The 14,950-nt window shown below is 36.5% G+C and overlaps 1 protein-coding gene and 1 non-coding gene across 7 annotated transcripts in view; both read right to left on the bottom strand.

The window, feature by feature from the left end:
* The window catches only part of CCDC91 (coiled-coil domain containing 91), a 356,615-nt gene that overhangs the window by 75,670 nt on the left and 265,995 nt on the right, over window positions 1–14,950 (bottom strand). The window lies entirely within an intron of this gene.
* On the bottom strand, window positions 842–953 carry LOC123390117. Its single transcript, XR_006604743.1, has one exon. It is a non-coding gene; the product is annotated as a U6 spliceosomal RNA (small nuclear RNA).

Here is a 14,950-nt window from a genome sequence, read left to right as displayed (position 1 = left end):
AAGAGGCCAGATCACGGAGAACCCCAGAGGCCACTGCCATTTCCTCTGAGTGACATGGGACCATTTCAAGGTTTTATGCAGAGAAGCGATAAAATCTGACTGAAGTATGAAAAATGACTTTGCAGTGTGAGAGCAGAGGTAAAGGTCCTAGTTAGGGGGCTTGTGAAGAAAGCCAGGCAAAAGCTGATAGTGGCTTAGCCACTGGTGACAGCAATCGAGGTGGTTAGAATCTGGATATATTTTAAAGATATAATTCCCCATACATACAGGGATAGAGGGAGGCAGAAGTAACTGTTAAAGTTTTAGCTTCAATATTATTCTGCTGGAGGGTACTCTGATCCATGAGAACTTCATTTAGGCCCCATTCCGTGTGCTTCTACAGCACTCTGTCCCACTTTTCTCTCAGCACTCTCACATGGGTGGCACATCCCGGCTTTCCCCATCTCCTTCTGGGATCTAATCTTTGGCAGTGTAGGAATCATGTCTATCTTACTTAGAGTACATATTTAGCATGTAAATGTTGAATTAGCTTTTGTTATGAGTGAAATGAATAAGTAAAATCATTACAAAAGAACTCAATAACACTGTTGGCCATAAAGATATTGGGAAATTCTTCCTCGGTCTAAGACTGTACAAAATCTTCTTTTTCAACAGTGGTACATCACCCACCAATTCTATAAAATAGTTCATCATCACCTATATTTTATTAAGATCTATTGTGGTTAAACAATAGTATCTTCTTTAGCAAATGGCCATAGCTCTTAAAAGACTTTATGAAGCATATCTAGTATTTTTCACAGCCTAATGCATGAAAAATTCATAAGAACTTAAAGTATGTATGAGAATTGCTATGACTGATTTTATTTTATTTTATGTGTCATCCCTGTGCAGAGGCCATGCTAATCTTCTCTGTGTCATTCCAATTTTAGTATTTGTGCTGCTGAAGCAAGCACTGATTGATTTTATTTTAAATGTGAGATTGGCCAGACCATTTACTATTAGATACTAATTGATAGAGTGTAAAAATAAGACAACTACAGCTTCAGGGATGGGAGTGGGGAACAGTCCTGTCCTGACTGTTGATAATGCAGTTCATATCTCTTTGGAACAGATCCACTGACAATCTGGTATTAAGTTTTTGCTCAGTTTTGTACAATATATACATATTCTGGGAAAACTTCTTGAAGCAGAGCTTTAGAAGCCTAAATTAAAGAGTAGCATATGATTCAAAACCTGGTAATGGTATCCATTAATTACCTTAGCTCTTTACATACTCTTTGTGCTTGCTATGTATGAGCCTAAGAAAAGAACTAATACCTTATCACTAAAATAGTTTTTGTCAGAAACCTTGAAGCAAAGAAGATAAGTATCTAAAATGAGCAGAACCCTCATGAGACACGGGATGTCACATACTCTGTGTCAAAATCCCTTTGCATCACCTGCTTAGAAGGGAATTACAAGTGTACTTAGCCAATGGGGCATATCTCTTAAACTTCTCAGGGTGGTTTTACCATGCTGAGTTTACTGCATCAAAGGACTGGTTTTCAACTGTATAGGTACAGACACCAGATTGGCCAAAACACCAAGCACAGATCTTTCTCTCACAAGAAGACTTACAGTAACTCAAGTTCACAAGACTGTCTATAAAAATGTCCTATATTGCAAACAAATCACAATCAGAAAGCTGCCTAATAAATAGAGGGTCTAATGGTGTTAGATTACTTAAATGTTTAATGGCATTTCTTCATTCATAAAACAAAATTGTTTTGAACATCTGTTATGTGTCAGGTTTATTCTTTTTTTTTTTTTTTTTAAAGATTTTATTTATTTACTTGACAGAGGTCACAGGCAGGCAGAGAGGCAGGCAGAGAGAGGAGGGAGCAGGCTCCCCGCTGAGCAGAGAGCCCAATGCGGGGCTCAATCCCAGGACCCCAGGATCATAACATGAGCCAAAGGCAGAGGCTTTAACCCACTGAGCCACCCAGGCGCCCCTGTCAGGTTTATTCTGAGACACTGAGAATATAGTGGTGAACAAAATAAATGAGGTCCTTTCTTTCTTGGAGCTTATACTTTAGGGAGGGAGGCAAACAACATGGATTTTGGTCTTGTTTTTTTATTGATGTGTTGCTAGTACTAGAGCACTGGCTTGTACACATTAGGTGCCTGATGATATTTAATTAATGAAGAAATAATGCAATGTAACTATTAAAATAGTTTCAGATAATGATATGGACTAAGAAGAAAATAAAACAGGGTCATGACATGGTAAAGTAAGATTAGTAGGAGAGAGGGTAGCTTGCCTAGATTGGTTGGTATGCAGCAGATTAAATTACTATTTGGCAACTATTAACCCATTCCTTTCCCCCACCTCCATGGGAGCATCAGTTTCCTACTCCATTGTTGTTGAATTTGGCTGCGCAACATGCTTGGCCTCACAGTGGGTAGAATGTACTTCTCTACCTTTTGATCTTGGGCTTGGCCATGTGACTTGCTTTGGTCCACAAGATGTCAAGAGGTGACACAATCAGAAACTTCCCACGTTTGTGTGTTTGGGTTTTTCCCTCTTACACTTGTGCCACTGATATAAGAAGAACATGACCTGGATAGCACATCTAGATAACCTCTGAGTTCTGGAAACTCTGTTCAAGTGCTTTTGTTTCTTTCACTAAATTAAAAAACTTTGATTCTTGAATGTCTATGCTATTTTGCTATTTTCATTAATCTGTTGACTGCTAATGTCAGGGTCTTAAATATAAAAGAAATATGAGTGAACAAGTTGCATTTTGGTGGGAGAGTTGAAAGGAAGGAATTTTTACTAACTATGAAAGTACACAATAAAAACAGGTAGATATAAAACTTCTTTTTTTTTATTAACAGGATTTTTTAGTAATTTAACCACTAAAATCAACTAAGAGCAGAAGGAAAGCATGTTTGTTTAGTCCAGTGGCTAAGCTCCACCCCAGACAAGAGATTTTCATTTTCAACACATGATACATAAGAAAAGGAAAATGTGAACCACAGGAATGGAATAAATATTGAGGACAAAAGCAAAGTGTTGAATATATTATAGTCACACTAAATCTTAAGTGAATAAGCACTCTAAACTATAAAGGAAAAACTAAGCAACAAAATTATTTTATATGCCAAATGTCCCCACAGATGAATAAAAAGCAGACATTAAAATTCTTGTAAAATGGCAAAGAAATTATGATTAATATGTTCCTGGTACAAGGTAATGATCACATTATACATGCAAAAAATATGAAAATATGAAAAATCTTGGTGACAAGAGCAATGGGATCATTTAATGAATTAATCCCAATGTGCACTGAATGTTGGATATAGGATTTATCTGAAAATATTGTACTTCAACTCAAATGTTCAGAAAATTATCTACATTGGAAAACATTATCTGGAAAAGACACGAATGGATTGGAGGAATCTAACTTTGAAACTTACTAGCATAATAATGTTCTGACTGGCAGCCAGATTTTGAGCAGCCATAATTTTCTCCAGGCCAGAATCTCAGAGAAAGATAGAAGTAAAAGGGACCAGGGAAAATAGACCCAACAAAACCTATATCCTTATTACATAGTTAAGGATTAAAGACTCTCCTTTTTCAGACTTAGAATATACATGGCTTAATTTGATAAAAAAAAAAAAGTACTTTGCTGTCTAGTTTCTTATTATTTCTTCCATTTTACACTTAGAGATGAAAAAAATAGAAGAGGTCATAGATAACAGGAGAAAATGGGAGAGGATGCAGAAGAAACAGATCCACTGATAAGAGCATGAGAGCAAAGATGTTTCTGAAGACACAACAGACAACTGAAATTTAATGTAGGTGAATTCAGTAAAGAGACAAGTGAGTCAAGTTCTTTCTACTTTAGGAATCTTTGTGGCCATCACTCTACAAAAACAAGTACTATACTTATGTATATATGTACGATGTTCCTAAATTACCAAAGGTAAAATTGTCGGTTAGCTTAAGAACAATCACTTAATCACTAAAACTTAAAAAAAAAAAAAATCTACTTATACATACCTTCTAAAACTATCTATTTTTAGCATAAGTACACGGAATAAAAACCTTATCTATTCAAAATACTGCATATCCTCGGCACAGTGTCACATCATCTGGGCCTAACTGTAGAAACCTCAGATTATTTGAGAAAGTATGAAATTGCGGTGGCCAAGTGGCAAACCTTCTACAACATGTCTGATGAACCTGGCGACTGCTAAAGTCCTGTTTTAGTAAGAATGAAACCCATGTAGTTTGACTTCAAAGGATCAGATTTAGAATTAGCCATGAGACTAAAAAGCTGGAAAAATATTTCTACAGTAACCATAGCAACTTGGAAAAAATTCCCAAAATATGGAGTGGCCATTTGTAATGCTCCCTGATTTTTGATACCCTTCCTGTGTTTGGTGAATTTCTAGCCTTATGAGGTATGACTCCCCTAGGTAAAACCCAGACAACACAGTTATCTATCCTGCTCTATTCCCGGGGCTCTGCTAATCAGAGTCAACCGTAATGGACTTTGATTCAGCAGAAAGAGATGAAGGAAGCTCTGTATAGCATCCATTTTGCTCACAAGGATGAGACACATTCAGCTGTTAGCTACTGCAATGGTTGCTTTAAGCAACAGGCTCTTAGAGTGCTTGATGGGAATGTCACAGCAAAGGGGGACTTGTTTTTGAGCAAGTTTTGTGGTATAGTTTTGGTATTGTTTCTAGAAGCTTAACCTTGCCCCTGGTTCTCTAGCTCTCAACACTTTGGTCAACTAGTCAATTTCCTTTTAATGACCTTTTTTTTTTTACTGCTTAACTAGCCAGAGACAGTTTCTACTGTTGAAGAGGAAAGCCCTGGTTGATACTAAATGGCTACTAAGAGTGGCTGAAGGCACTTTAGCCTCAGGAAAAAATCAGAAACATCTATGGTTAGTTCTGGCTCTCTAAGGGCTCTAATATTCCAGCCGGTTTCTGAAAGAGGAAAAAAAAAAGTCAAATCAAGTCTGGAAGCCTGCAGTAGCAAAGTAACAAAGTTTTAACTACAGTCACTTGAAATAAAGGGACCAATGAAGGCAAGACTTCAGAAGATCCAGTGGCTACTAACATGGAACAACAATATAAAGAGCATGAAGAAGACACGATTCTTGACCTGCTTCTAATTCCACAGCACATCTTTTTAAGAAGATAACAAAATGTTCACAATTCCAAATTCTCAGTTCAAGGCAAAAATCACAGCCAAGAGCTATTCCCTAATATTCCCGGGGAGGGGAAAGGCAGCATCAGCCAACAATACTGTCTACCTTTTACAGACCAGGAGTGTTCCTAGGTCTCACTGCTTTCAGTGTAGACAGTGGGATGCTCAGGTGGCCGACCTCAGGCAGATAAATTTAGATCCAAGAGGCAGGAGGAGAAGGTTACTGTTCTTGTTAGGAGAGTTAAGTTGTAATCAGAATGCTCTGGCCTGCTCTGACCATCGGTTTTGGCTACTGGATCAAATGATCCATATACCAGATAGGCATCCAAAAAAATCCCAACTTAATAAAATTATAATATATCTGGGTTTAATGCAGAGAGGCCTGACTTGAGCCACACAACAAAAATTTGTAATGTCTATTCCAATTTCTAGTCCTAAGTCACTTTGCAGATGCAGAGCTCCAAGTTCCTGAAGACACGAATCATAATGACATGACAGGCGTAAACTGCAAACTCTCAGCTTGGCCTTTTGCATCAACGTAACTGCACCACAGGAGGGAAAGACCAGGTCTAGGGGGCACTGTTGTACAACAGCTCTGAACTAACTCTAAAAGACGGGGAACCCAGAACACCACTATGGACTAATGGTCAGAAAGGGTGATTGTGGGAATCAAACGACCAGTGGGAGGAATTTTAACCTGAAGGTGCCCCCCATCCAGCCCACTGGAACCTTAAACACATGGAGTATGGAGCTGGCACTGGGGAAGGAGAGGAGATGGCAAGAGGCTTCATCAGAGAGCCGTCTCATACGCAGCCACTCCTGCAGATGCACATTCTTACCTAGCGCTCAGCGCCAGGTACACGGATATTTCATCTGCACCTGGACTATTTCCTTCTTCCCTAATAGAGAGAGAACACCTGCAACAGCTGTGTTCATAGAGCAATAAATCATTTCCTCTTAGGGTTATACAAATTACTTGGCTCTGAACCACAGTACATTTCACAAAGACCCGTACTGTCTCACCAAAACACAGGACTACAATGATGACATTACATTTCCAGGACCTGGAAAGCAGGAAGTGACAAGTATTCAAGCTCCTTTGTGCAGACACGTAACACACAGCTCTAAGTCCAACATGCGTGGAGTGAGGGGGGTAGTTTCATCATTATGAAAACAGCAGAGCTACACCGTGGTGAAGTTTCTGAGGGCCCCATGATCTTGGGCACGTCAGGATAACCTCTACGAAGGTACATGACTGACTGTACCTCCTGCCACTAAGAAAGAAGCATGGTGGTATGTGGGTTTTTTTGAAAATAATCTATATCCCACTGGGAATTTTGCTTTGTGATCTACTTATGCAGTAACCTGAAATATGCTGAGTGAGCACTAAAGGACAGAGGAGCCCTTCCTAGTTAATCCCGGCTACAGAACATCGACCTGGCCTTTGTGACCAACAGATTCAATGGATTTAGAACTGTCATAATTTTATCACAGTACTAGATAGAGCCTGGGGCAAATTCTGATGGAGGAATCCCAGCAGAGATCGCTAAGGTTTTGGAGCAAAGTCATCAGGCAGGAAACGTGTCCCTTTGCTATTAGAGTCTGTGCATCAGACTGCAAACAATAAATGTGACCTGATCTGCCCTAAGTCAGCTTGGTTTAGCTGATTCACTGAACGGTTCAATCAGGCATGCTCAGGAGTAGGCCATATGAAGTGACTGTGACACACATGGAATGAGACTTGAGAACCTGAAGAGACTTGAGAAAGAAAAAGCAGAAGTTCTACGCTCAGAATCACTTACTCTCAGAATTACTTATTCTCAGCTACACCCGCCTTGTGGTAGGTTGCTACAAGAGACTCTAGGCCATTCCCTTTATGAACACATTTTATTTTTATAAGGGACAGCTGAAGTATTTTGTTATTATTTTACTTAATGTTACTGTTAATATGGGTAAGTATGGAAGAACGGTATATTTTAAAGGTTAGGTTTAAGTAATGACAAAGGGTATAAGCTGATATTGAATAACCAAGCAATAAATGATAGCATACATTTGCCATATTTTCTTATTTTGGCATTTTGTGAAAGCCCTTAACATATCAGGGGATATTCTATCCTTACAAGTTTGGTCACCTCGAGGTAGAATGCCTAAAGAGTATTTCTTAGCTTCTTTTTTGTACCCAGCATACAGGCAATGTGATCAAAGGCCTACCAATCAGGGTTACCCCCATGCTTCAAGAAAAATAAACAGCCTGATGAATGAAACTCTGTAAGGGACCCTCTTAACTGGTGAAGGTTGGAGGGAGAGACTTTTGTTTTAGGGGCCAAAAGCTAGAGGCTGTGAGATGCAGCGGTGTTAGGTGGGGGAGGAAAAGCAATGAGTTGGGAGGGGGCATATGGTGGGTCAGCAGCATCAATGGGATCTTCTCATTAGGTCAGTTCTATGTCATGCTTTTGGGCTTTCCTTTTGAAAGCTGAGCTTACAAGCCTACTTCTCCCATCCCAATAACCTCTTAATAAATAAACTCCTTTTATGTCTAATCGGTTAGAGTCAAACTCTATTGTACAAAATTAGGAATTCAATCTGAAGTTAAAAAATACACACTTTTCCAACAGACCAACAACCTGTCACATATTTATAGGATCTTAATTAGGTTAATCTTAAACTCTCTGCTAAAGGATGCAATGATAAAAATTAGTTCTTAAGAGGGTAAATTCATGTGAATGTTGAAGCTTTATGTATAAAACTAAGAATTATGGAATGTCATGCATGGAAACTCAGCTGAACCAATCAATAATGAGGAGAATGAATGAAAAACTTCTAGGAAAAGAATATAGGATAATAAATATCTTTAAAAAGAGAAATAAGATGAAGAGATATACAATGGTACATCAATCCCACAGAAAGAAAAGTAAAATTATGTCTTGTCTATCCATTTAATATTCTTAATTTAAAAAATAAGAAAAATTGTCTGACAATTTACTCTAAGACTAAGTCAGACATGTGATTCACCCATAATCGAATGGATTTCATTCAAAAATAATGTGATGATGATAATAAATGATGTATCTGTTTCCTCTCTGTTACAGACTCGAGTTCACATGTATTAAATAATTGGACTTCCTTTAAAGAGTGAGCATAAAGCTTCCAAAGCAAGACAGGAGCACAGAGAGGTCATGTCAGTGCATATGAATCAGCAATGAACAGAATGTCAAGGAGGTTTTCTCTGTTTTCATATGAGAAGAAAAATACCGCATCTCTTAGAAAATGATTTTTTCATGCTGTTTCCAAGGCACTATTAGTTACAAACCAAATTGTTATTTTTGCTATTTTTTCCAAGGAAAGAACTGATGGCAGAGGAGATACATATGATGGAAAACTATATAACAAATCAAGTACTTTAAATGTAACAACTACCAAGTGTCTTTTAGTAATAATACAATCTCCTTTGTACTGAAAGAGATTTTGATAAAGAAAGGAAGAAAACAGTCATTTTAGAAGTTTCAGTTAAAAAACAGCACATGAAAAATAATTCATCTTTTAACAATTTATACATCTGAAAAAATAAGTCAAAGAATGGGAAGCAACAGATATTCATAAATATGCAGGATAATATAAAGAACATTAACCTATCATGGAGTAAACCTACACAACCCTATAATTTCTATGATCCAACTGTTTAAAGTATACAGAGAAAGTCATTATATTTGTAAATGTTTCATAAGATGCTCTTGTAGTAATATTAGTGCAAGACCCAGATGGTCATTGTTCAATCCTTGTATCTTTCTTGTAAATGACAGTATTTTCTTCTCTCTACCTAGCAAGATAGAATTAAGAATTGAGAGCCACTAAGAAGTATCAGAGAAGTAAATACAAGGATTATACAGCTTACCTCCATACTGAAATAGAATCAAATGAAATTTAAAGAAAATATTATCCGCGCCAACATAACTTCAGAATTTAACAAAACTGGTTTTGAAAAAGCTTATGTTGGGATCATGACTCCGTTTTCTTAATTTGCTAAATAAAAAACTTGTTTGCAATAATGACTTGTATATTTGGATCTATTTTAAAGGACTGAAATAACTCTGACATGTTACTTTTGTTTCATTTTTAAAGGACTGAAATAACTCTGACATGTTACTTTTGTTTTATTTTTTCATTCCTAGAGGAAGTATAATTTTAAGGGAGTTTGGCATTAGCCTGTATGTGAGTAGAAATGTGTACTAATTCCAAGAATATGCCCATAAGGACTTTAATGAGAACTAAAAAGAATAGGCTAAGGGTTTTAGTTTTAAACAGTGTTAACATAAACTTTAAATACAGTTAACACTATGTTTAAAACCAAAAAGATAAAAGAGATAATACTACCTAGAATAGTAAAGTTAGAGTGGTTTTCAAAAAGGCAAGACAAACTTATTGTTACCTTATCACTGCTATTATATAAGCTGGTGGTGGTTTTAACTTCATAGCCCAATTCATGCATGCTTAAAACCTCATTTTAAGACTTTGTCAATCTTTTATCACCACCTAATATTTCCTAATAAAATCAGGAAAATACAAGTCCTGTTTTTTATGTAAATCTAAACTTTAAAACCCTGTGGGAATGAAATAATATTTAAAATAATCTAAGCCAGGAGTCTTTGCTAGGGTACTCAAAAGTTCACGGCATGAGGTGCTGGGTGGCTCAGTTGGTTAAGCCTCTGTCTTAGGGTCGGGTCAGGGTCCCAGGGTTCTGGGATCAAGCCCCACATTGGGCTCTCTAATCAGCGGGGAGCCTGCTTCCCTCTCTCTGCCTGCCTCTCTGTCTACTTGTGATCTCTGTCAAATAAATAAATAAAATATTTTTTTAAAAAAACATTCATGACAGGTGAAAAATCTACTTAAAATTAAAAAAAAAAATCTACTTAAGAGTAAGTTACAAGTTGTATGCAATACATAATTGCAATTTCCTAAGTGAGGTGTGTGTGCCTGCATAACTCTCCAGGTTTTTCTGCTTTTCTTCCTAATTTGTCTGGATGGAGCTGATTCCTCTAATTTATCTAGATGAAGCCTGTACAAGTAGAAAGATGTATTAAAAGCCTGCCAATGGAGAAACTGACAATCCTAGAACAGTGTCTAAAAAATAATATGTAAAGAAAATTATCTAACCAGACTTCAGTACTGTTACTGGGGAATCTCCCTACATGATTTGCAGTCAGACAGAACCAAGCTAAAAAGCTTAATTCTTTTTTCTACTGATCTTGGGCAGTTATCAAATATCACTCTCAATTCTCCTTGTCCGTAAAGTGCAGATATTATTTAGGGTTGTTTTGACGATAATGTGAAATAGTGTAAATAAAGCAGCTACTGTGGTATTTTGGACAAACTTGGCACTCATTAATGGTTGTTGTTTAGTATTGTTTTCTGATATAGAACATTTTATGTCAACAACCTAGATTCCGTCCAAGTTGAACATTTTTACATATTCTTTTAATAGTAAGATCATATTAAGATCGCCTTTTCTGTGTTTCTACATTATTGAATTCCCACAGTAACTTTTTCTTCAGCTGAACAACCTCAGATCTTTCAAACTCCTTCTCCTAGGTTATATCCTCAATAGCTCACTCTAAGAACCCTGATTTCCATGAAAATACCAATATTTTTTCCTAAATATGGAACTCAAACTGGGCATAGTTCTACAGTGAAAACACCATAAGAGAAGAAGATAGTAGGAGAATGTGGGCTCCTGTTTTCAGGATCTTTTCTTTATTATTGGGTATCTCATGCCCTTCCAGTTCTCTTAGCTGTGTTGGGGCTGTACCTCTTCACTGGTCCTAACTACTATGGGCTTTGATAATCCTCTTTGGATACTGGCTTTCCCCCAGGCAGCACAATGAAACTGCCAGTTTAAAGAAGTTGACAAGGCTAGTTGGTGTGATGCATAGGAAAGAGTACAGGATAAAGGACAGGAAAATTCAAGTCTTGACGATACTATTTACTAGAAGAAACCTTGGAAGAGTCAACATCTCTACCAACTCTTTTTTAATTTTCTGGTTTGTAAAAGCAGCATAAGAATGATGCAATTGATTATATGAATCAAAGAGTATATGTAAAAACCTTTATAAAATTTAGTTGCTAAATAAATATTCTATTATTGTTATTATTATTATTGATAGAAGGGTGTAAGCTCTCATTATCTCATTTATCTCACCACAGTCCTCAAACTATTAAAGATGTTCAACATTTCTTTAGAGAATGGAAAAACACTTAGACCAACTTCACAGTACACAACCTAGGTCGGAATAGCAAGGGCACACTCAGAAGCGTGCTGTGTAGATAACTGGATTGATCCAAGATGTTGGCCATTGGGAACACCCCTTTGCCCCTCATTTCTTTCTAAATAGTTAATAGTTGTGGCTGGAGCAGCACAGCGAGGGCAACTGGAGACCCTTCATAAATAGCACAGGAATGACTAAATGCTTTTTAAGTTCTAAAATTGGCTGAAGGGTAAATCAACATAAAATTTCCATCCCCACTGCCCCCAACAATCTGAACTTAATGAAACAAGACATTCTAGAATTGCAACCAAAAGGTATACCAAGAATTTAGAAATGGACTTTTTAATAAAAATCTTTATAAAATTAGCTTAATGCTTTTGACCTTTATCTAAGCACTCCATATATTATGGTGTTTACTATTGCTTTAAGCTATTATTTTGTCTTTACATAGTTACTTAATATGTTTTTATACTTTCCTTCCAAAACAAGAATTTTAGCTTTTTAAAGAACTTGTTATTTCTGGTCCTCCACTGCTATCTGATATGATAGATACCACACAGTGCCATACTGCTAACAAAACAGAAACATGGGTCCCCGTTACCCTCTTGTTCTTAGCTTTTTAACCTGAAATTTTCATTTCTGACCTATTCACAAATTCTTGTCCCTATTCTTTATTGTTGCATCTTGCCCACAGAGCTAGACTGCTGGTTAACAGCTCAGAGCCAGACTACCACTTTCTAGTTTTATGACTTGTGATCATGAAATATTCTTGAGAGTAATGTGCACGCATACACTCTCTCTCTCTCTCACACACACACACACTATCCTTAGACTAGTGCCTGGAATCATCATTTCAATTTTGAGGTCTTTGAAATTAGTGCTTCCTCTAGGTCTGACCTCTGGTTTTCCTTCTGGGCCAGTTGCTCATCATTTATATTATGAGTAAAAGCTTTTACATTCTGAGTAAAAGCTTCAGTTGGTATGACCCATCTCAAAAATGATACCTAACTTACAGACCTGCAGTGATAGTATAGCCATCAAGTGTGTCAATTCTGAACTGCCATAATCTATGACTCAAAACGGACACTTTGATTTTGTTGATCTGTCCTTGATTGAATCAATTCTTACCACCATCTAAATGGAGAAAAGTCATCTGAATATTTAAGAAAAAGTTAAAACCTTTCAGTGAAGAATAAAGCAAATTGTCATTGTGATCATTTAAGAAGTGACTGAATTATTTAAATGAATACTTTAAATTACTACACAGATAAACATTTTTAGACACTAAATGACCCCAACACAAGTATTTACACTTACTGTATTTTGATTTAGAAATTTTGTTTTTCTTTAAACAGAATGCTATCCCCCAAACAGCTGAAGGTCACATTAATTACTGTACCTAATTAGTTCTTATGTGTACATACATAAATTGTCATTTTAATTCTAAGTTGGAATGTATGTTATTTCCTGACAGAGATACAATGGGCTTTGATGTAAGCATTAAGCTGTATCTATAATATCTTTTCAATTACCCCGCTGCTGAATGGAAATGATCACTAGTGATCTGTCTCACCAGAAACCACGGTTGTTCACGTGTCAACACATTTTTTCAAGGTTATGCTTATGCAACTGACTATGGCAAAGTAAGGAAGAGGCTCAAGAAGACTGTTAAAATATAAAGTGGGGAATGACAATAGATTTTATTTTAAGGTATGCTGTATGAAATAAGCTTTCAAAGATTTTAAGATGTAAAAAAAGGAAATAATTTTTTAAGAGTACATCTATATAAGCTAAAACACCTTTTAAAACCTACTCACCTCATTGGTTTCACTAATCCCTTCTGAATTAAGTTTTTTATTCTTTAAATTTAGAGAGGACAAATTAATTACCCAGTGAAATATCAACTGGCAAAATGATTTGCACTGGCTATTTCCAAATCTAAATGTCTTCCTATGTATTTGTTATCGTACCACTTGAAATGGATGAAATTTTAAAAATTTGATAGGTAAATTTTTTTTGTGGGTTAACCTGAAATACAGGTAGTATGGAGTAGGTTTAATTCCCTTTGGCATCAAAAAATGAAGTATGAATGGAAGGACAACAAGTACATGTGAGGCGTTATTGATTTTAATATGCCTTGGTCAGATAAAAGCATTTTCTTTTATGAGACCTAAACCCAAAGTTTTAAGGGCAGACACTTCTTGCCGAGGCAATATACAGCCTGCCCCAGAATGAGTATGAGTGAGTTAATTAGGCAATTAGTTAGAATGAAAATGAGGCAGAAGGCTGGGGAATGCCAGAAAGTGTCATTTTCCATACTAATGCACAAATAACATATAAAAGAATTAGTATGATGCAACTTATTTATGCCAAGAATTCAAAACTCCTCGAAAGATTTATCAGTTGTCAGGGAAAATGTTAAAAATAGTGCTGATAGATTTTAGAACTATAGAAACATCAGAGATCAGACGGTGCAACTTCCATATTATTAAGAGGAGAAAAGTAAGGCACCATAACATATTAAATAACTGTCTTGAGATCATGTTTAATTCAAATAACAAATTAATTCAAATAAATTAATTCAAATCACAAAGTTCATTTTGGCCAAATACTACCTTTTAATAATTAGTTTGAGATGCAAATACTCAAAAATATGTAGCAAAACTGGATTGAAAGAGTCCTTTTAAAATTAAGAAATTCTGACAATGCCTTGGCCACAAAAACTTTAAAGTGAAGATAACTGTTCCTTAGTTTTCTCTAAAGATCTAAATTAAAAGGATCCTCTAAAGTGAAGATTATTTTCCTGGAGGTGATTTAGAAAACACAGGCCATAATTCTGGTTCTTAAGAGGAAAAAATAATAATCTTTTATTACATTTGGACAAGATTTTATTTTTTAGGAATCACTGCTTGGCTGTGAGTAGTTGTTGCTTGCTGAATATTATTCACACTTCCTCCCTCATAGCAAGCTCATGTGTAACAGTCTTAACTTGTGGGATGGGTTGGAACACTCCATTCTAGCCCAAGGTCCATAGGTCATTAGAAACCACAAATTCCTCCTCCCTAGGGAGTGTCAAGGGATGTGGTCTTTCCTATATCATTTTTCTATAATCTCCTAGTCTAAAATACAGTTTATGCCAGGAGCGCCTGGGTGGCTCAGTCGGTTAAAGCCTCTGCCTTCGGCTCAGGTCATGATCCTAGGGTTCTGGGATCGAGCCCCACATCAGGCTCTCTGCTCAGCAGGGAGCCTGCTTCCTCCTCTCTCTCTCTGCCTGCCTCTCTGCCTACTTGTGATCTCTGTCTGCCAAATAAATAAATAAAATCTTTTAAAAAAATAAAATAAAATACAGTTTATGCCAGTGAGCACCAGATTTAATATATTATAATAATACCTTACCTGGTAATTAATACTGACAGAAAAAATCTTTCCCAGATTGGCACCTATGGAATTTCAACTGTCTAGTTACAATGAGGCATAATGAAAG

The sequence above is a fragment of the Mustela putorius genome, unplaced genomic scaffold (genome assembly GCF_011764305.1).
Source record: "Mustela putorius furo isolate JIRA1106 unplaced genomic scaffold, ASM1176430v1.1 tig00537227_pilon_pilon_pilon, whole genome shotgun sequence".
Taxonomy (NCBI): domain Eukaryota; kingdom Metazoa; phylum Chordata; class Mammalia; order Carnivora; family Mustelidae; genus Mustela; species Mustela putorius.
The sequence above is the reverse complement of the archived record's forward strand: the minus strand, read 5'-3'. Positions and strand labels throughout refer to the sequence as shown.